Below are 21583 nucleotides of genomic sequence, written 5' to 3' on the forward strand. Positions count from 1 at the left end.
CCAGTGTGATTATTTCCTCCAGGCACATCTCCCTACAGGAAGGGTCCATGGGCACTGAAATCCCTTGGAAACAAACTGTCCTGGAGAAGTGCAAGCCATAAATAACTCCAGGGCTCCAAAGCCTTTTTTCCCTGCTGAACGGCTGCTGGCAGCCCCAGCTCTTCCACTATTTCTCTTCTACTTTTAGGAATCCAAGGAAATCCATCCAGCCCCTCCCTGCCCTGATGGCCACCAGAAGCTGCTGGAGAGAAGAATGGGACACTGACCTTGAAATAATCAGGGTAGAATGATCACAGCACCTTTTTCTGCAGAACTGAGGGGATTTTTTAAAATGTAAAATCACGATTTCCTCACCAATTAGTTGCTACAACAGGATAAAGCCTGGCTTAGGGCTCAGCTCCACACACAATAACAAATGAATGTTTGCTTGAGCTGCAAAAAGAGAAGACAAACAAGCTCCATCTGACCTCAGAGCTGTCAGGCTCTGAAAGCATGTCCACACCCTCCAGGGAATTAAAATCACAGGGAAGCATTCCAGAACCTGCCTACCTGCACCAACACATACACACACACCTTTGTGCTTTTATAGAGAGATTTTTTCAGACAGAAATGGTATCAAACGGGTCCAAAATGGTTACAGTGAATTTAACTGTGATGATTCGGATAGAGAGGGAAATCAAATCGACATCCAAACCAGAAATATTTAATTGAAAAGAAAAATATGCATTTCTAACCAGTACATGGGGCTGTTTCCTCATCAGTGCATGGTCAGGCTGTAGTTTTACATCTGAATCCTTCTCCCAACTTTACTGCATCTAGAAAGAAAAACAGAATTGTGAATTGTGTAATGGCATGTTATATGTTGAATTTATCTAAAACCAGCACCTTTATCAGTACAATTCCTTTGCTTTATTTTTTTTTCCCTGTATGCTGAGTTTCTGTCTGATCTCATTCTCCTTGCCCTTCATTTACCTGGAAAAGGAAAGGTTTTTCCATATTTGAATAACAGAAGCAACACCCCATGGAATAGAGGGAAAAATGGGCTGAAGTGAGAAGATCTGATTTTTATTCTAAACCTGGTTTGTGGCCCTGGAAAGAGGCACTTTTCTGTGCATTTCCCCTCTCTTCCTTTGCCTTTCTTGTCTGCTTACATTACAAGCTCTCTGAAGTCTCTTAGGTGTTTATACAGCACCAAACAGATAAGATTCAGCTTTCCTCAGAATCACAAGATAACACAAACCCAGAAACAATAAATCTTATCAATCACCACCTACATTATTGCTCTCCTAACATGAGACACGTTTCAAAGTGATTTTCAATAGTTACTTTTCTTTAAAGGAAAAGAAACAGAAAAAGGCTCGTGGAAGAAAAGCACATCCAAGAGGAAACAGATCCCTTAAGTGGTTTTTTTTTTTTTTTTGTTTTTTTTTTTGTTTTTTTCCAAAACATTCTACCTGTTTTAAACACATTGACCAAAAGCTGCATTTCTGTATCTTTACTGCAAGGACAGGACACACCTCTGCCACTGACCTTGGTATTCCCACCTAGAGCTGGGTCACAGGATGCTCCACAGTGTGCTGGGAGCAGCAAAAGCCTGGAAAAGACTTGGGAGCTCTAATCCCACTTTTCCTGCTCTCCCAAATGTTACAACCCACACAGTGCAAGCACCAGACCAATTCCTGTGTCACCCATGAGCAAAAGAAGCATACAGGCACCATTCTGGTCTGGTTTTACCTCTGTGGGTCACCTTTAAAAATTATTTTCTTACCAGCTTCTCCATGTGAATGACAAGGTATTCAGAGATGTCTTGAGGGAGGAGTAGTGATAAAGAGGAATTCAGCTAACCTATTTTCTTTCTTGTCACTACTTGATAATCTCTTTATCTGCTCTCATCTCACCAGGTGCAGACAGAGTTATTTCCCCATGGACAGGGCCAATCCCCCTCCCAAAGTGCCCACGTGCACCTGGACTTCCTTTCCCAGAGCGTTTCAAATTTATATTGCAAAGTGTCCCTGATCTTTTGGGGTAAGCAGAGCCAACTTCAGATGTAAACATATAAAATGTCAGTGCTTCTTGCCACACACATCTTTAGCCTTTCAGGGAGTTTCTGTGGCCATGGGCACACAGAGAACATTTATAAGAATCTCCCCATCAATAGAAGTTTGCAGTTTCACTGAAACACAACTCACTAGCACATATATATATTTAGAGTTTGACCCCTCTGTGGATAAATTATGGTTTTGCTGTGAACAGAAGACATTTTCTAAAACTCTGTGGTGATTTAGGAACCCCAGTTCTACTTTCAGCTGCACCTTAATCCTTCTTGACTTCTATTGAGGCTTTGGCTGAGCAATATTTGCTCTCCTGCTGGCACTGCGGTGCCTTTCAGAGAGCCTCCACCTCCCCAGAGCAATGTGACTGCAATTTGTAATGCCAAATGCAAATCTCCTCAGCCACAGCCCGTGCCAGCTGGGCACAGCCCAGCCAAGCTGTGCCAGCCTGGTCCAAGCTCTGCAAGACATGCCTGGGCTGGAAAAGAGAGCAAACCCCAGGCCAGCCTCACACAGATTCACCAGGGCCGCAAAGCAGAGTGGAAAAATCCTTCTGCCACAAACCAGGGCAGAACAGGCGATTTCCAGGATTTCAGTTTAGCACAGGGCTGGGTTCAGGGAGTTCAAGACAAGATGCTGTTATTACCTCAGGTCCAGACTTCTGCCATTACACTGCCCCCACTTAGCTCTGTGTTAAGCCAATTCTCCTGCAATTGAGTCAAAGCTCTCCTCCAAATAAAAAAAAATCACCTGTTTATTTAGAGACAAGGGAGGAAAAAGAAGAAATCCAACACTATTTCAGCCCGAGATTCTAAGGGAGGAGGGAATGATGATTTACGTCTCTCCCCCCTCCTATTTTTTAATCTCTCTCAGAAATCACAGCAGAGAACAGTAACTCAAATGCTTTATAGCTGAATTCATTTTTATCAGCTGTCTCCTCTCTTTACCAGCTGTTTGTCTGCTTCTCCCATTTATGCTGTGCATCTTGGACTTATCGATCTTGTAAGCTTTAAATTACAGCTATCCACGGGAAAAAAAAAAAAAAAAAAAAGGCAAGAGGCAAACCACAACAGGAAAAACCAGGCCTGATAAAGGATTTCTGAAGGTCTGGTCACTTTTGCTAAAAGAAAATCTTAATGGCATTTCCTGGAGAGAAGGTCTGTGGGGCTGAAGTTATTAGTGGAGAGAACACAGGCAAAAAAAAAAAAAAATGTTTTCAGATTGAAGGGTTTATATCAAAAATACTTCCAGTGAAAAGTGTAGGAAAACTTGGGGGATAAAAACCCAAGATTTATACAAGTATCAATCAGCTGATTTATAGCACTGGGTTTATTAGAGCCAGCCAATTTATAGCAGTTCTTGTGGTTTCAGGATGAGTTTAAGAAAGAAGAACTCACTGCTCCCCAAAACCACTGGAAATATTTCCCATGACAAAGGCAGAGCAGGGGCAGAGCTGATTTCTGAGCTCAGTGCACTCGCTGCAGCCTCAGCTCACAGCCTGCTCAGGGGCTCCCTGCAGGCTTCTGGGCCTGCCAGAGAATCGTGGAGGCACAGAATGCTTGAATCAGACCTTAAAATCATTTAATTCCAACCCTCCTTCCATGGGCAGGGACAGCTTCCACTGCCTTCCTTAAAGAGATCCATGAATCCAATACTGCTGCAGTGAGGCTGCAATTCCCCAGGATAGTTTATCCAGTGTTTTGTCCAAGACTCTTCTATAACATGAAGGAAAAATTAAGATTCAGAAGCCTCTGCTCCAGGTGTTCCCACCTGGGGTGATGCTGTAAGGAAGGGAAAAGGGAAGGGGAAAGGGAAAAGTGAAAAAAAAGGGAAAAGGGGGAAAAAATGGGAAAAAAGGGGAAAAAGGGAAAAAAGGAGGAAAAGAGGGGAAAAGGGGGGGAAAGGGGGGAAAAGGGAGGAAAAAGGGAAAAAATGGGGATAAAAGAGGAAAAAAGGGGGAAAAAGGGGAAAAAGGGGGAGAAGGGGGAATAGAGAGGAAAAGGGGGGGAAAGGGGGGAAAAGGGGGAAAAAAGAGGAAAAAAGAGGGAAAAGGGGAAAAAAGAAGAAAAAAGGGAAAAAAGGGGGGAAAGGGGAAAAAAGGGGGAAAAAGGGAAAAAAGGGGGAAAAAGGGGGGAAACGAGGAAAAAGGGGGAAAAAGGCAAAAAAGGGGGAAAAAGGGGAGAAAGGGGGAAAAAGGTGGAAAACGGGGGGAAAAGGGGGAAAAGGAGGAAAAAGGGGGAAAAAGGAGGAAAAAGGGGGAAAAAGAGAAGGACCATCACTCCTCCTGTGGAACAACAAGGCACAGCCAGCTCTGGCTGGGCTCTCTGGCAGCAGCAAGTTCCTTAAGTTTAAAAATCAACCATGGGGTTTATTTCACTGAGGAATAAGAGAAATCAGGTCTGTCTTAATGAGAAACCTGTCTCCAGTCTGCAGTGAAAACGTAGCCTGTCGGATTTTCATGCCTTGGGTACAAGGGAAAAATCCCTTCCTGATTGGGATTTCTGACTGTCCTGGAAACCTTGTGGCCTGAATCAAAGTGAGGTTCCCAGGTATGGTAAATCTGCTGGGATTTTTAAAGCCAAGAAATGAAAATAGAATCTTTCCCTCGGTGGGTATGGGCAAAGTGTCTGCATGTCTGGGTTCCTGCAGAAGCATTTTATTGTTCTGATGTCCCACAAGGACTCCTGCCTGGCAGTGAGCTCTGCGTGGCACAGCAAGGGGAGAGGCAGCAGGGCACAGAGGTGCCCTGGGGACACCCCTGATCCCCGTGTCCTGCTGGGGCTGCTCGGTGTCTGAGCAGAAGCAGGAGCAGGGCTGGCATCACCCACTGCCTCTGGCCATGCCACAGATGGCACCAGCAGCTTCCCAGGCTCCTGCACCTCCGGCTGGCACAGGAGGAGCAAACAAAGAGGGATGAGCAGCCCCTGCTGCAATGTGACCTTCACATTCCATCCGTGCATTGCTCCTCAACACAGACACAAATGACAAAGTCAAAACCTGCCACTCAGGCTCAGATAATGTTCTGGAAATGACAAATAAATATTTAAATGTTACTTGTGCTGTGCCTGCTGCAGATCCCTGAAGAACAGAGGAAGGTAATCCACAGATTTGTCCTGGAGGACTTGAGAAAGAAGAATGGCATCAAAGGAGAGGAATTCTGGCCAGGATGGAGCTTTGGCACTGCTCTGGCTGCTCCTGAAGCCAACCTGCTCCCCCAGCACTGCTCTGTACATCCAACCTGCCTTGACTGCTCTCAGGGCACACACCAAGGCTGATCCTATTTCAGGGAGGTGTGGGTGGCAAAGGGATGAAAGGACCTGTGACATTCCCATTCTCTGGACAGAGAGACATAATTCTGTCTCTCAGGAGAAGCACAGACAGAAAGAAGAAGAAGAAACAATCTTTATCTCTGCTCCTTTGTTCTCCCCATATGGAATGTGGTGTGGGGATTGTTCACCTGCAGTGATGCTGGGCTGGATTCTGGTGAAGTTGTTTGGGGTCAGTGACCAATGGACCCAGCTCTGTTGGGCTCTCAGCAGAGTCATGAGTTTAAGTTAGGTAAGTAAGAAGTGAGTATGGAGAATAGGATAGTATCTATTTAAATAGTATATTAATGTGATATAGTTTTAATAAAGCTATCCTTCAGCCTCCTGATCTGGAGCCAGATATCATAATTTCTTCCCTGAGCTGGGGTTTGCCTCATTTTACTAAGAGGACCTAAATCCCAGCACCCAGGGCTGGGCACTGTCCCCATCAGCTCCACCAGGGAGGCACGAGCTGCCCTTGTGCCTGTTAACAGCTGAAGGGTTTGCAAGGAGGAGGTTCTGACAAGCAATAAAAAGATGCCTTAACCAGCTTGGAAAATAGCATGGGGTGAAGTGGATAAACTTTCCCAGCAAAAGGTCAAGGTCCTTACAGCTTATGGATCCCAGAGCAATGCAAATGTGCTAAGGGGAGTATTTACAGTGATGTCTTCTGACTAACACCAAGTACATAAAATTAATATGGGTTGAGAAAAAGAAAAGCAACAGAGAAAAGAAACTCTTTAATAAAGAAACAAACATCCCCGATGTAATTTTACCCATGTGCATTTTGAACACAACCCAGCAAAGAGGCAATGTGCTGAGAAGAGTCAGCACAAGCATTTTTATGTTCCTTAAATAATATGATTATTTTCTTTTTAGCAACAGTAGTAAATATTAATTTTACAGGAATAAAATTAAGAAGTCTAGTTTAGTCGACATGCTTTGCCCATATTTCAACTTTTCCCACCAGGAAAAAGAAAGTAATAAAAATATGTTTCTACTCTGTGGGACATATAAAATAAGGTAGCTCATAATTACTCCGAGCACAGTGCTACAAGTTGCTCAAATAACTGTTTATTTATTACTGGAATATGAAGAATATGAGGAGAGCCTTGCAATACTAATCACAGCTGTCTGGGCCCACCACATGATGTTGGCTGACAATTCCTGTGATTTACTGCACCAGTAAAAGAAGGCAGCCGTGAACACATTTTTGTAAATCAAGTCTATTGGGCCAGATTTGGGCCCTCAATTGCTCAGGCATAAGAAATGTTATAACTCTTTGCCAGTACATAATTCAGGTGTTGAACTTAATCATATGGATGTCGGGCTTTAAAAGCTGTTAGAATAGTTACCAGGAGAAAATCACCTTGGCTCCAGCGCCCATGCAAAGGCTCATTGCTGCACAGTCTCTCTCTGAGCCTTGTCATTTCCCAGCGACAGCAGAACCATTTTTCCCCTAAAGAAATGTCAAGGTCTGTGCAGAATCACCCAGGTTTCATGTTCACACCGTCAGCGAGCGCTCAGCAGTTAAATGCCCTGCCACGACACACACGAGTTGAGTTTAAATTTACAGAGCACACCGGGTGCTCTTATTGCCCCTTCAGGGAACCTGGGAGTGGGGCAGAATCACCTCTGTCAGCGTTCCCCTGCTGGGTCAATAAATTCTGATAGTCCATAAAAGTCAGCGAGCAAAACCGACAGCACGCGGCAGCCTGCCGGCTCTTTGGGGTAAAATTTGGTGCACTTAGCACCTATCAGTCAGAATGATTCTGCACTTCATGTCCCCGAGGTACAGGAAGCACTGGCACTGGTTTTTAACAACCTCCTAATGCTCAGAGCTGTGTTACAGCCCTGCTCTGAGCTCCTCACCACGGAGGATGTGCAAACCCAACAGCACGTGGGCTGAAAAAAGGATTTCCCCAAGTGGGGAAGGCAGCATCCCAAGTGTTTGCACAGCAGCTGAGAAATAGCCACCGTTTTCCAGGAGACCCATGGAATCTTAACATTATATTGGGGTTTCAGGAATGAAAGCCGACAGAAAACTTTGTTCTGTGTTTTGGAAGGTATAAAATCTTAAAAAACCCATTTTTTCAGCTATTGACACCAAAGTCATGGTCATCCTCAGGCACTCTGGAACAACTCTCAGCATAGAGAAACAGAATCCCCAAAAGATTTGTTTTGGAAGAGACCTTAAATCCCATCCAGTCCCACCCTGCCATCCAGGGTCACCTCCCACTGTCCCAGGTGCTCCAAGCCCCATCCAGCCTGGCCTTGGGCATTGCCAGGGATCCAGGGGCAGCCCCAGCTGCTCTGGGCACCTGTGCCAGGGCCTCACCACCCTCACAAGGAAGGATTTATTCCCAATATCCCATCTAAACCTTCTCTCAATTTGAAGGCAAATAGTATTCAACTCAAATAAATCAGCGTAGGCTTTTGAAATTATATTTTATTTACCCCATTACAAACCATTTCCTTATATTTCCTGGTTAAAAATTGCATGCAAATTGAACTGAGGATGTTTTTTTCTCCAACTCTACAACCCAAAAGTCAATCCCATGCAAGCTGTCATGAGCATGAACTCTGAAATATCACAAGGACCTAACCCATGGCACTGAGTGAAAATAACAGGCAAGGAAGTTTAAAAGCATTTTTTAAATTATCAGTTTTCTGCTGCCCTTTTCATAAGAGATTTAGAGCATAGTTTTAATGAAGGATGATTTTTTTTTCCTGTTATAAAGATAGTTCACTGTTAAGCTATAATTTTCACTGTTTTTTTTCCCCAGGAAATGCCCTTTAAATGCACTTGACAATTGTCAAGTATTGAAATTGGAAACTGAACCTTATAATATGTGATTCTATGCTGAGATTGCTAATGATCACACAAACTAATAAGTAACTTATTTGCCATCTAAAATGATAAGCAAATGATGAAAGAAGTGAATTAAGATTTCTATACCAACTGGAAAATTATTTACAGGCTAAAAAATCCTCTACAGACAGACATAAAAAAGTGAATGACTTTCAAGCAGAAGGAAAAAATGAAGCCTATAGTCTGAAGTTGCTCATTATCCCTCATTTGTTCAATTCTTATCTTGATTTGGTCATCAACTCTCTGCTTGCTTGTTAAGATGGTCAAGCCATGCAAACAAAGTGATATTTGTTCCCATAACAACATTGAACCCTTATATAGCATTTTTCATCATCAAATCTCCAAGCCTTCTGCGAAGAAGGAGAGCTTTGTTATTTATCCCCAATCCAGATAAGGAAATTACAGCAGTGGGATAATTGCAGAGCCAGAAATAAAACTTCCGAGTCCCAGCTAATGGCCTAAGTAGCAGCACAGGGCATTTGATTAACACAGGAGACAGCTGAGGTCAAGATGGGCAATTTGGGCATCCCAACTTCTGAACTGCTGGAAGCACAAGGAGGAAAGTGCAGCTGGAAAAATCATCAATTCAATGTGCTTTACACTGGCACTCGAGGCTTGAAGTGTGCTGTTAACTCCTTGTGCCCACAGACAGGCACCAAGACTCCACACCAACAATCCCTCAGCAAGAAAGGTCATTAAGAAGATGCTTAATTTATTATGGTACTCCAAGTACTTGGTGTCCAATAGGATTTTTTTTCCCATCAGAAAAAAATACATATTTCTGCTGGAAAAGGAATTCTATAGGAGTAAAAGGAGCCAAGACAACAGGGTTTTCCTCAGAAGAGATTACTGAGTCCGAATTATTTCTCAGGAATGTTATGCTGTGAAACAGGGCTGTTGGGAGTTAATTCTTGGGGGCCAGAGTGAGAGGCCAGCAAGGAGGATACTGCTGGGGGCTTTGCTGCCCATTAACCAGTTAAGAACTGGAAGTGGATAAAGCTGGAGCCAGCCTTCACAAAATATGGTGATGCACCAGCAGCTGAAATCTCCTGAAAACACTGAAATTCAGGGAGAAATTTGCCTTGCCCTGGGAGGTGGGAGCTGTAAGGCCATGGCTGACTGCCCAGGGGGCTAAAGGGCACAAATTATAAAATGGTTTTGTGTTTATTTTATAAGTTTGGTTTTTTAAAAAATTAATTAAGGAATTATATTTAAATGATTTTTTATTTTTAATTTAATAATTAATTACTTGTGGTTCATAAAGTGGACTTTTTTGTCTAATTATAAAATATTGTTCAAATTTATGAAGAAGGTGAAGAAGAAGGATTAGTTAGTGTTTTAAAACTTTTATTTTAATTTTATAGATATTATTATATTTTAAAACGTTAAGTTTTTTATGATGTGATATTATATACTTTTGTTTAAATTATACTCTTATAATTTTAGTTTTATTATTTAATTTTGGAAGGGTTTTTTTATGGTTTTAGGTTAAATGTAGCTTTTTTTGAGGGTCTGTTTTTTTATAACACAGAAAGTTTAAAATTCTTAGCATCTAGGCTTTTAATAATGCAGCATGTAACCTGGGAGGAAAACTGGGAGAACTGGGTTTGTCCAGCATGGAGAGAGAAGCCTAATTCCTGTTTTCAACCCAACAAGGCCCAGAGCATCCAGATTTGAGTTCAAAGTCATCCCAACATTCAACAGGAGGACCTCCAAAGGTCCCTTCCTACTTCCATCCCTCCACAGTGTTAAAGGTTTCCCCTTCACTTGTGCCCATCAGAGTGCAAAGGATCGTGTTAAAGAATTATTCTGACTTTGTGTGACGCTTTCAGACGCAATAAAAAATTCCATACATATTTGAGAAGCATCCAACTGCAGGTGAGGAGCAGCATGGCCTAGAAGCAGTCAGCTGGAGCCAATTAAAGGCTGATCAACCTCCCCTGGCACCAGAAGGCCTAATTGAACTTCTCCCCTCGGTGCAAGATGAAGATTTTTGCCTTCTCCACAGCAGCCCAGAATGAGGGGTTTGCTGCTTGGAGCCTCTGCAAAGCAGGATCATTACCACAACATAACCATCAAAACAGGAGATGTCTGCACTGATTAAAATAACGCTATTCAACCCTCTCAGAAAAGGAAAAAGAAACCCAAACACTTCCCCTGCGAAGAGCCCACCTCAGATGTTTAGTCCCAGACACCCATTTTTACCCTCCTGGCAAACAGAAAATGTGAGCAGGAGCAAGTGACACACAGAGAGATTTAGAATTATACTTCAAAAGCAAGTGGTTCATTAAGGAAACCAAGGCATGTTTGAATGATTGTTAGCTACAGTCTTATAAAACCTGAGTCTGGTTTTAAAGAGGAGGAAAAAATAAGGCTAAAAATGCACGTCGACTGAAATATATAAACTTACAGTGGAAATCAATTGGTATTTATAGCTGCTGAATAATGCACTCATTACTATTCATTCTCATTACTGTGCATTTTGCAACTGTCACAAAAAATACAGTGACTGACTGACAGCTTTTAAAATATTTTTATGCCTCAAGAACCAAAATAGCTGAAAGAGAGCTGGAATTTCAAATTCAGAAAGACTGGACAAACTGCCAGTAGTGCAGCAATCTAACCATCTCTTAATTCCTGGTTTTCAGTTCAAAACTCCCCAATATTCTATGTTAATTAGAATAATCATTTTGTTTTTCTTCTTTTTTTGGGGGGGTGGAAGCACATTTCATTTCTTTGTGGCTTTGTTGCATGAAAAATCTCTGTATATCAGGAAGACTACAAGCAACATTTTCCCCTAATTAGTCCATAAAAATGCTAATTTCTCTAATGAATCAGATTGAAATATCACAGGAGTAGGTAATAGCACAAATACAGAGTTTGCTTATGGGGTAGGCTTTTGCTAATCACTACCACAGCATTGGGCAGCTCACAAAGCCAACACACTAATGAGGTTAGAGAGGCAAAACATGCTCATCTGAATTTTTTTTTGGTATAAAAGAGAGACAGTTACTTGCCTGTGCAGTCACAGCACCTTTGAATTTGTGTCTGTATGTGAAGAAAACCAGATCCCCAGGATTTACATCCCAGCTTTTCCATCCCCACACACTCAGGTCCTCTGCCTGTTTACTCAAGCTGAGGATGGGGCCATAAATCTTTATCCTGCCCAATTTCATTGTTAACATAATCCATTTCTGAGACAGATAAAATAATACTGCCCTCTTTTTTCATGGACCAGTAGCTAATAATGTCACCAGTTTGAATGATACAAGACTGAGATCATTGTCTGTCTGCCCCACAGCATCTTTCTCTCTCATTTTTTTCCTGCCCTTACACTTTGGCTCCTGCCTTCTGTGCTGGCACATACTGAGGCACTTGTATGCAAGCTGCAGATTTAGGAAGGAGTGGTCTCTCTCCAAGTCAAAAATCTAAGAGAATCAATGAGCTCTTAGAGGAAATCTCCTAGGGTTTGACCTTCAGGGTGGCCTTTTACTCTTTAAACCTCATGTAAAACAGCGATTCTGCCAGTCAATCCTTAGTAAAAGATTTAAAGAAAGGGACTGTTGCCTATTGGTGACACCAGAAATCTAAGCAGGAATTAAGCAGCTTGAAAAAGCCTTTAAATTCAACTCACCATTCTCCCCGAGCTCTCCATATATTCTTTATGGCCCTGTGTTCCCCCAGCCCTTTGATCATTTTATATTGAAGTAGTCTCTTGTTTAATACGCAGCTAAGATGACTGCAGGATAACATCAAAACAGGGGGGAACAGAAAGAACATGAAAGAATATGAAGTCAATGGCTTTGCCAATCACAATCCACAAACAGGGCTGGTTAAAAGGCTCGGCATTACAGAGCTGCCTTTATGCTCTCACAAAGCTTCACGCAGCGTTAAGACCAACGACAAACTGAGACTAATGATTAAAACTACACTGGGCTGCCTTTCTTCTGCTTTAATTGTTGCTTGCTTTGCTCAGAGGTAACAGATCTGCAAACCCAGCACCTGTCTTTGTCCCACAGGTTCGCTGCACCAGCTGGTCTCACCATCTTTCTGTCGGGAATCAGAGTTTCCAAGCCAGGGTTTCCAATAAAACATGGTCCATCATCCTTGTGCCATCACAGACTGGTTTTGTTTGGAAAGGGCATAAAATTCATCTCATTCCAAGCCCCTGCCATGGCCAAGGACACCTTCCACTAGACAAGGTTGCTCCAATTCTCATCCAAGCTGGTCTTGAACACCTCACAAAGGAGCTCCTCTAACAAGTTCCCAAGGTATTTTTGACAAGAAGCAAAAAGAGAGAAGAGTGTTCATTGAAATCTCCCTCATGCTCCTCTAAGAACATCAACCCACTTCCACAAACAAAAAAAAAAAAAAAAAAAAAGAAGAAGAAACAAATCCCAGTTACACAAGACTTTGACTTCTTGATCCACAAAAACTTCCTGGTGAAGTATTTACACAAAAACCCACAGCATGTTTTGGACGCCAGACAGACGGAAAAGTTGATGTCTTCTGTCTAGAACTCCTCTCACACTTTCATGCCATATTTCTTGGCTGCCTACACTCATGTTAATCTGCTAAAATCACTTTACCCACTTGGAAGGCAACGTTTCGCTTGTACTCAGTTCTATTATTCATCAGACAACCAGCTCCGTGACTGACTGCTAATTATCCTTCCCTGCACCGCACCGACAGCCGCGGTCGCGCAGCAATTTATTCCTCCTCCCTCGGAGCCACGAGGTGGGAGCTGAGGCCCACTGAACTTGGTGACAAAGGCCCCAAAGGTTCCAATTGTGTTGGGAATTTCTCTTTTAATAGGAAGAGACCTGTCTTAAGTGTTATTTAGTGTATGATGTCATCACCAGCCCGAAATAACAACTGACAGGAGGGGAACGTGCGCGCTGCCAGCGGGGCCAGGATGGGACGCAGCTCTTGGGGGCTCTGCTCGCTGTCACATCCCTGTCACAGGGCCAGGCAGGATTGTCCCACATCCCCTCCTAACAGGGAACAGCCTCAGGTCTGCTCAAGCCCAGTGTGAAGTTCCTGGGAACTTTGGGGGTGATGGAGAAATCCCATTTATTTATTTCATTTTTCAGATCCAGCGTGTAGCAGCGAGATACAATCCCTGCTGCAAAGGGAGTTTGGAACAGCTGTGGCAATGTAAATTCCCAGTGTAAATTCCCACTGCTCCTGAATTTCTTTAATAGAAGCAAGAGCTAAAAGGACAATAAATGAGATGGCAAAGCAAACTTTCCCTGACTTCTTTTCTATTCACCATCCTAGACGTGCTGGCAAAGGAAGGAACACAGAGAACATGAACATTGTCCAAAATGCACACTTGTTACACAAGAAAATGTTTTGTGTATGTAAATGAGAAACGGAAGATGAAATCCTGGTGTTGATTAACACATTTTCTGAATCACAACAGGCTTTGAGGATAATTTTGCTGCTTTGTGTGGGTTTTTTTCCCTTCCAAATAAGCCTGACTTGTCCTTTCTCTCACCTTGTTCTACTGCCTTAACCTTAATTTTTAGCATAAGGAAAAATGTTTGTGCTGGCGGAAGGGAAGGGAAGGGAAGGGAAGGGAAGGGAAGGGAAGGGAAGGGAAGGGAAGGGAAGGGAAGGGAAGGGAAGGGAAGGGAAGGGAAGGGAAGGGAAGGGAAGGGAAGGGAAGGGAAGGGAAGGGAAGGGAAGGGAAGGGAAGGGAAGGGGTCTCCTGAGGGCAGCAGAATGAGGAGCCAAGCTGGGAGCAGTTTGGAGCAGGTGCTTGGGGGCAGCAGGTTTTTAGCAGCTGCCCTGCCCAAAGCAAGCTGAGGGATATTGTGAGAAAATCCATCTTTCTCATGTGGTTAGAAAACCACAGGCATTAAGTTCAACTTGATGATCTTAAAGGCCTTTGTGAACCTGAATAATCCTCTGGTTCTAATGCAAAAATCCACTGTGTGCAAGTTACATTTCAATAACTTTACCTTAAAACAGATCCTCCAGATATATTAAAAAACCCGTTCAAGCCAAATTCGCAGCCCAGTCCATGAGATTTCATTCAAATGTATTTTTCTTTTCTTCTGTATCAACTTGCTGGTCCTTTGTTCTGTGCAAGGCTCATTTTCCCTGTGCTATTCCAGTGCCACCAAAGCAGCCAGGTGACCTCTGAGGACAAGGAAAATCCAAGCTCCTCACTCAGGATCTGTCTCTGGAGCATCTAAACCACTGAAGCCTTAAACAATCTGAATTTGCTTTCCTGAAACCTCCTTATACTTGGGGTTTTTTTATGCAGGAAATTATTGCTTAAATGACCAGCAATCCTTATATGTTTGAAGGACAAAAAGAAGAATGATAAAAATAAATAATGATTCCTATGTGATATAGGCTATGACAAACTGGTGTAAGTAGAGATGTGTTGTAAAGACTACCTTGAAATACAAAGCAGAATCCACAAGAGTAACACACCAGATTAAAAACAGACAGGGAAATAAATAAATAAATAAATAAAAATCAATGTGCACTGTACTGGTTGTTTGCGAAATTAGACAATTAATTCTGTGTAAACTAACCTATCAGGAAGGCACACTGTGGGGATTCAGAGAGCTGATATTGCAGTACACTGGATTAGGAAAGAATGCTTTAATGAGATCCCTGGAGAGTCTCCATGGACTTGGACCATCCTCTCCAAAAGATCATTTTTACCCCATTTAACTGCCAGTCTGTTGTGTCTCTGATACACACATGAACAAAAAGAAAGAAAGAAAGAAAAAAAAAAACCTGAAGAAAACCTCCAAATAAAGAGCACTATTAACACAATGACCAGGACCAATGAGAATGGTGCTTTTTCAGGCTCAAAAAAGACATTATGTCATTTTCAACACACAGGAGCCATCAGAAAGAACATCTGTATATTAAAACACACTGCACTTAAAGCCATTTACAGCCAGAGTAGCAGCAGCATAAAGAAAGCTTTTACACACAGGAGGGTGTAAAAAAAACTATAATAACAATAATAAAAAAATAAAATCACATTGTGCTCGCCAGAACAATCTGCAACCTGGCTTTTATTAAAATTTGATTTTTCTTTAAGTAAAGACCTAGTGTAGAGCTTGCCAAGTGCAATAAATGCCCCAGTTTAATGTGTGATTTTTCAAATAAACTGGAGAAAAACCACCTTGAGCTCCAAACCCAAAATGGTTGTATTTCAAAATGATCACTTGCTGTAAAATAACAGCTGGAAAACAGCAAGGCAGAATGTTTTGGTGAGAGGCTGAGTAGGAGGGTTAGAAGCTGTTCTTCTATTTGCAGATTCTCTGTAAAGACATGTATAACCACGTTTATGTCTTCAGTCTCAACAATCAATACTCTCAGCTTTCAGAAAGCTTTTTCAGGGAAGCCTGTGGATTTTCCTTACTGTTTTTTGTTTTACAGAGGTGTTTCTGCCACTGAGGGGGAAAAACCCTGAAAAACTGAAATGAAATGCAAATAAATAAACCAATAGAGAAACCCTTGGAAACATTTAAGGCAGCCTGTACATTAAGATTAATTATTTTCTCTCCAACTCTACTATTAGACTTGATACAAGGACCAAGTCTCTGCCTCAGCAGCAGAAGGTGCTGGACAGCTCTAACTGTGAGATGTTTATTTCCAAATAGTGTCGTGTTTTGGAAAGTCAGCAGGTTTGGGAGTTAATGGGTTAAGGAGTTGATAGGAACACCCAGGACTGAAGCATTGGGCAGTTAATTAATGCAATCACATCAGAAAATCCTGAATTTTCATTATGCTGCTGCCATTTTACCTGGCCAGCTGATGTGACACCCCCACCTGGACCATGGGACACCCCAAAATCCAAGCTGGGAGAAGCCAACAGGAGACTGCCCATGGACAGCCACCATCAGAGCCTGCTCTCCACAGGGAAGTGCACTCCAGCGTGCTTTAATCACCCCTAATTGATTTTACACCACCAGGAAACTGAGAAAGAGTTCAAATACAGTCTTTGAGTCCTAATATTTACATGGGCAAACATTTGTTTATCTGTCAGCTGTGTAATCCCAGGGCCTCCGCAGAGCCTGGGACAGGCTCTTAAGTAGCTTTCTCCAGTTTTGATTAGCTGAGCCAGCCCTATAAATATTCCTAACATTTGCACCCAGTGGACCAAGTATTTTGTTGAGCAGACTAATTGGTTCACAACCCCTGCTAAATATCAGCCCTATCATCCCCGACTGCCATGGGCTACGATCATCATTAGCCAAGTGACAATCTCCTGGAGAATTTGGGCTCCTTAATCTCCCTTCTCCCCGAGGACATCAGATTTATGATGGGTTAAAGCTCTCCGAGTTGGCTCTCACTCCTTTCCGAGGCTGGATGCTCGGCACTGAAGGGAAAAACCTCCTGAAGGTGGGGCCACAAAGGAAATTCGTGGCCATGTCTCACAAAAGGTGCTCCAGAAGGAGGAGAAAGAGAGATTTTGGTGCAGAGGGACAGGTCTTGCCTGCCCACAGTTTTCTGCAATTCCACCATTTCCAAGAGGTGCATAAAGTAATAAATGCCAGGTGGAAACAGTCCTTAATCAGCATCAAACCACCCTGACCCCAAAATATCCTGGGTGGAAAAACCCCAGGGGATGCAGAACCACCCCATGCCCTGAGATCCAGCACTGCTGGGGATAGAGGCATCAAACCACACTGGCCCCAAAATATCCTGGTTAGTGTGATAAATGCATATTTTATGATTGGCTTTTCACAAATATTACAATGAATATTATATGTGTAATGTTAGAAAGTGATGCTGTATTCATTCTCTTATGTAATGTGTTAAATGTAGTTTTAGGTTCCAACATAATGTTAAAATAGAGACTATGTATGTGGGGAAGTTTTTTTTTAGGGATGAGATACTCACTTTGAGGAACACCTAAATCTTCCAAAGGAGAAGAATTTATGGATTCTTATCAGAAGAAACTAATTTCTTCAGGCCTTGCTCAGACTTGATGGTGCCATGGGGATTAAACGAAACAGTTGGCATACAACAGACAGAGTTTCTTGTTTTAAATAGAATGGATGCATAACCATGAAGGATGTATGAATATGCAACAAGTGTATTGTTTTAAGGGTGATTCCTTTGTTCACAAGAGATGCTTTTCGTGACTTAGTGTCCGAGAGCATCCAGATGTCTGTAATTCTTTGCTTTTTATTGTCTTGTAATTGTCCTAACTCTAAACTTCATTATTCTAATTGTATTATTATGTTTATAGCCATTTTATTATTATTAAACTTTTAAAATATTAAAAACCAAGTGATTGGCATTTTTCACATTGGGAAAGCTCCAGGGGCTGCAGAACCACCTCCTGCCCTGAGAGCCAGTGGTGCTGGGGACAGGAGCACTGCAGAGGGAGGAGCAGAGTGAGAGGTGAAACACAGGCCAAATGCTGCAGCAAAAGGTGAAAAAGAGAATAAAGGTGGGGAAATGAAAGGCAAACTGTGAGGAGATATCATGTCCTCAGTCAGGCAGAACCCACACAAAGAGGAGCAGCTCCAGACAATGCAAACCTGACCTTCTTAGGGCTGGGACAGGAATCTGGAGGTTTAGGCAAGGAACACGGAGCTTCCTCTGTGCTCTGTTTCATCAGGAAGAACGTTCTGATCTTAAACTTGGCAAATCCTTTCACATTTTAGATCCTTTCATGTTCTAGATCCAGAGTGTGAAGTTTTTTTCCTTCAAAAGACATACAAATCACAGACACCAATTTCCTGAAATAGCTGCGAAAACCCCACTGGATGAAGAGGCACATCCTCTCCTCATTGCCCTTCTCCCCATCCAAAATGAGAGCTTGGCAGGGACAAAAAACCCTTCTTGACCCTCTGAATTCCTGTTTTGGCACCAAATTCTTCCTCTTAATAACATCTGTGCTCACTGATGCTAGAGAGTCACTGATAAATAAGATATTAAAGCACCAGTCACCACCTGGAGGTGAAAAGGAAAAGGTAGAAGGGAAAATCCAGCTGTGCCCCACTGGCTTTTCTGAGGTTTCAGCAGGGAAATGTTGTTAAAGAGTGAAGTGGAAGCAGCTCAGTGATGGACAGGGCCTCTCTTGTGTCCAAATTTGTACGAGGAAATAAACCCAGGCTTTGGTACCAGAACTGCCCCCTCCCATCACAGCAGCCCATCTGCATGGAGAGTTTTATTTCTCCTTGAGCCACGCTGAGAAACCTCTGCAATTTGGAGCTTTGGAAAGCCTCAACATTCACATTTAATTTGAAATTATATCCTCCCTGTCAAAAAATGCCTGGGGGGCAAGTCACTTATGAAAAAAAAAAAAGAAGAAGAAAATATAAATCTGAATTTTCTGAGTCATAACATCTCCCACTGAGAGTGCCAGTGCCAAAGATAGGATGAAGTTATGAAGTTGCTCCTCAGAGAGGAGCACCCAAAATAAAACAATATCCCAAAACAGAAGGAATCTGAGCCACCTCTCAGGCAACACCTAATTATTAATTATTAGGAAGAAATAAACTTTAGTGTATGAGCTTTTCCGGTACTTCTCATGTGCCCACACAAGGCAAAAACCCAATTATCTTTATTTATAAAGAGAAGGTATAAAAGTAATTGTAGGGGAACAGTCATGAAAACACATCATAGGGGTGTAATATCAAATTTCAGAGTTCATAGCTCAGGAATAATTCAAAACATTTCATATGCTCCATATTCAGCTGCTTTACTTGTGTTTGTTTCCCTTTCAGGCACATCAGATGTTGATGTACTCTGATTATTTTCAGGGAAGATAAATGTAATATCAGATTCAAAAGCCCAAGGCTAAAGCTACTGCCTGTTGCACAAAATGGTTTTGAAACAAAAATAAAGATATATCTATAGATGTATCTCCCAAATTATTTTATTTTCCATGTACTGCCATGATAGTTAAACAATTCTGTACAAAACCATACAAATACAGTAATTTAACTAATTGTGTGCACACAGACATATATAAAACCATAAATATATAACCATAAATAGATATATATTTTATAAGCATTTTATCCACTCAAATTTCAGCCTGTTCAGAAATGACCAGGCCACTCAGTTCAAAGGAAACTGAAAACCCTTGCAGGAGACAGTTACAGGATCATCCATCCAGGGAGACATTAATTTCCCATCCCTATATTTAGAAGCAACCTATGATCTAAAACATGAGATTTCCTCAAGGGTCAGAATGGATTTGTTTCATTTGATGTAACTGAAGTTAAATTCACCAATAGCCCCTGGCCTTCAGGAGGCTGAGGGAGAAGAGGGATTCAATTGGATTGTTTGCTTTCCACAAAAATGAATAAAAATCACTTCAATAGGAAGCATCTGCTCAGCAGCCCAAGGTGCTCAAGATGCAACTGAGATGAGGATTCTGTACAGAATCCTTTAGAAAGGATTAAAAGAATTATTAATAATAATTATTAGCAATTTACATGCGCCAATTTATTTTCGCCTTTGACACAAAGCAGAACTGCATTCAAAAATTAGAGATAAAAAGGACTAAATGAGGAAAAAACCAAAGGAAAATATTAAAAGTCCCTTTAAGAAAGGAATGAGAAGAATCCTCAGGATTTCATGCACAGATGAAGTGTTTCAAGGAATGGACATGACAGAACACAAGCATTTATGAAAACAGGTGAAACAAGGTCAAAGAGCCACTCCAATGATCACACTGGAATTAAGATACAGCACGTTTAAAACAAGAGAGAAAATCACAATAATTAACTTTGCGACCTGTCTGACACGAGAAAAGTTATTGATACAAAGGGCAGGATGATTAAGAGAATGATTAGGTATTTCAAGTGCTAATAATGATACTTCCCCAAGGCAGGAGAAGAATTTATATAAGAGCTATTGATCTCATGTTTCAGGATGGAAGCCAAGCTGGAAGTGCTTGGGAAGAAGGGAAAAAATAAGATAAGTTAAGATAAAATAAGATAGGATAAAATAATAAAATAAAATAATAAATCTTTAAGAGACTATTTACTCGTTAATTACGATCAAAGTTCAGAGGAGAAAGGTCTGGGGCTTTTCCCAGGGTGTTGAGCATGTGGTATTGGTTACTAACAGAGAGAGGATTCCAACTTAATTGGATCTTTAATCGGATTGAATAGGGTAATTCCTACCTCCCTGCACTCCTAATGGATGCCACAATGGCAGGAGTTAAGTGCTGAAGGGCTGCTCTGATTTGAGAGCAGCTTACAGGAGATCCTTAGGCAAAGGCAATTGTTGGGATGTCCACTGAGAAAGAAAATTATCAAGGTTGATATATTCCAACAGGATTTTGGAATAATTACTGCCCACTCAGCCAGTTCTTACAGGTAGGACACACATCCTTTGCTTCCCCAATAAACCAGTTTATTCCCATTTAGCAGTTTTCCTAGTTCCAAGCAGAACATGGCCATAACCAGCCCAATTCCACACTCTGTGCACAATGTCCATGGCCATCCAAGGCAGAAACAGAGCTGCAGGTAATTGCAGCTCTAATTGATCCCAAAGAGTTTATGGTTTTGTTAAATTGTCCAAATAAAATCCTATTTCAACTGAGAAGATCCTGAAATAGCAACTATCTCCCAGAAATAATACAGGAAATGTTGCTAAACAAAGGTAAAACCTTTGGGATGGAGTTGTAAAAAAAGAGAAATGTGAGTGATTTCCCCCCCAGATAATGACAGAATATTCTCTGCTGTGGAGGTAAAGAGGAGTTTTAGAAATTTTTCTGGAAAAGTGATTTCCAGTTTAGAAATTTTTCTGGAAAAGTGATTTCCAGTCCTGGCTAAAAGCTCCCATGATAGCAAAATTACTGACAGCATTTAGGCATCTGTTTCACTTTCCTTATAGCTGAAGATGCACAGGAAAAAAAACAGCAACAAAGTCACCTGGAACACAGTCAGGACTGAACCACTGCACTGCCCCACGGAAAAAGCACAATATTAGGTGTAAATTAATAATTATCTCATTATTAGGCACTGTAAGGAGTTGTAATAGAGTCGTTTCTTGGAAAAAAAAGAAGTCTCAATCACTGGTCTGGTGAAACAACTTCAGAGGACAAACGTACAGAGAGAATACATCAAAAACTCTGCCCAGCCTCTGTTCCAGGCAGGCTCTCAAGGGATCATCCTGAAAATTTGGTTAGATATGAGGTTCTTAATTTCTTCTAGCACTTGTGTGTGTAACACTGATGCCACTAAAGCAGGGGGCACACAGGAGACCACAGTTGTGGGAACCCAGAGCTTCCCTCTGGCTGCCCTGGCAGGTCTGGGACCCTGGCAGGGGTCAGGAACCCCCTGGACAGAGCCCCCAGAGACACTGGCTGTGATCTCTGGCCATGGAAAAGAGTTTTCAATCTTACA

At 42.0% G+C, this 21583-nt stretch overlaps 1 protein-coding gene across 14 annotated transcripts in view; it reads right to left on the reverse strand.

The window, feature by feature from the left end:
• CHL1 (cell adhesion molecule L1 like) overlaps window positions 1-21583 on the reverse strand; it is a 140016-nt gene that overhangs the window by 104911 nt on the left and 13522 nt on the right. For 9 of the 14 annotated variants that reach the window (XM_085590282.1, XM_077786188.2, XM_077786193.2 and 6 more), the window contains exon 2: window positions 735-815. The exons of 1 other annotated variant lie outside the window; for it this stretch is intronic. The gene's annotated coding sequence lies outside the window, so the exon portion shown is untranslated. Of the gene's footprint in view, window positions 1-266; window positions 653-734; window positions 816-21583 lie in introns of those variants that run through there. 4 more of the 14 variants (XM_085590287.1, XM_085590283.1, XM_085590284.1 and 1 more) reach the window with 4 other exon arrangements.

This window comes from Lonchura striata, chromosome 12 (genome assembly GCF_050655825.1).
Source record: "Lonchura striata isolate lonStrDom1 chromosome 12, ASM5065582v1, whole genome shotgun sequence".
NCBI lineage: Eukaryota > Metazoa > Chordata > Aves > Passeriformes > Estrildidae > Lonchura > Lonchura striata.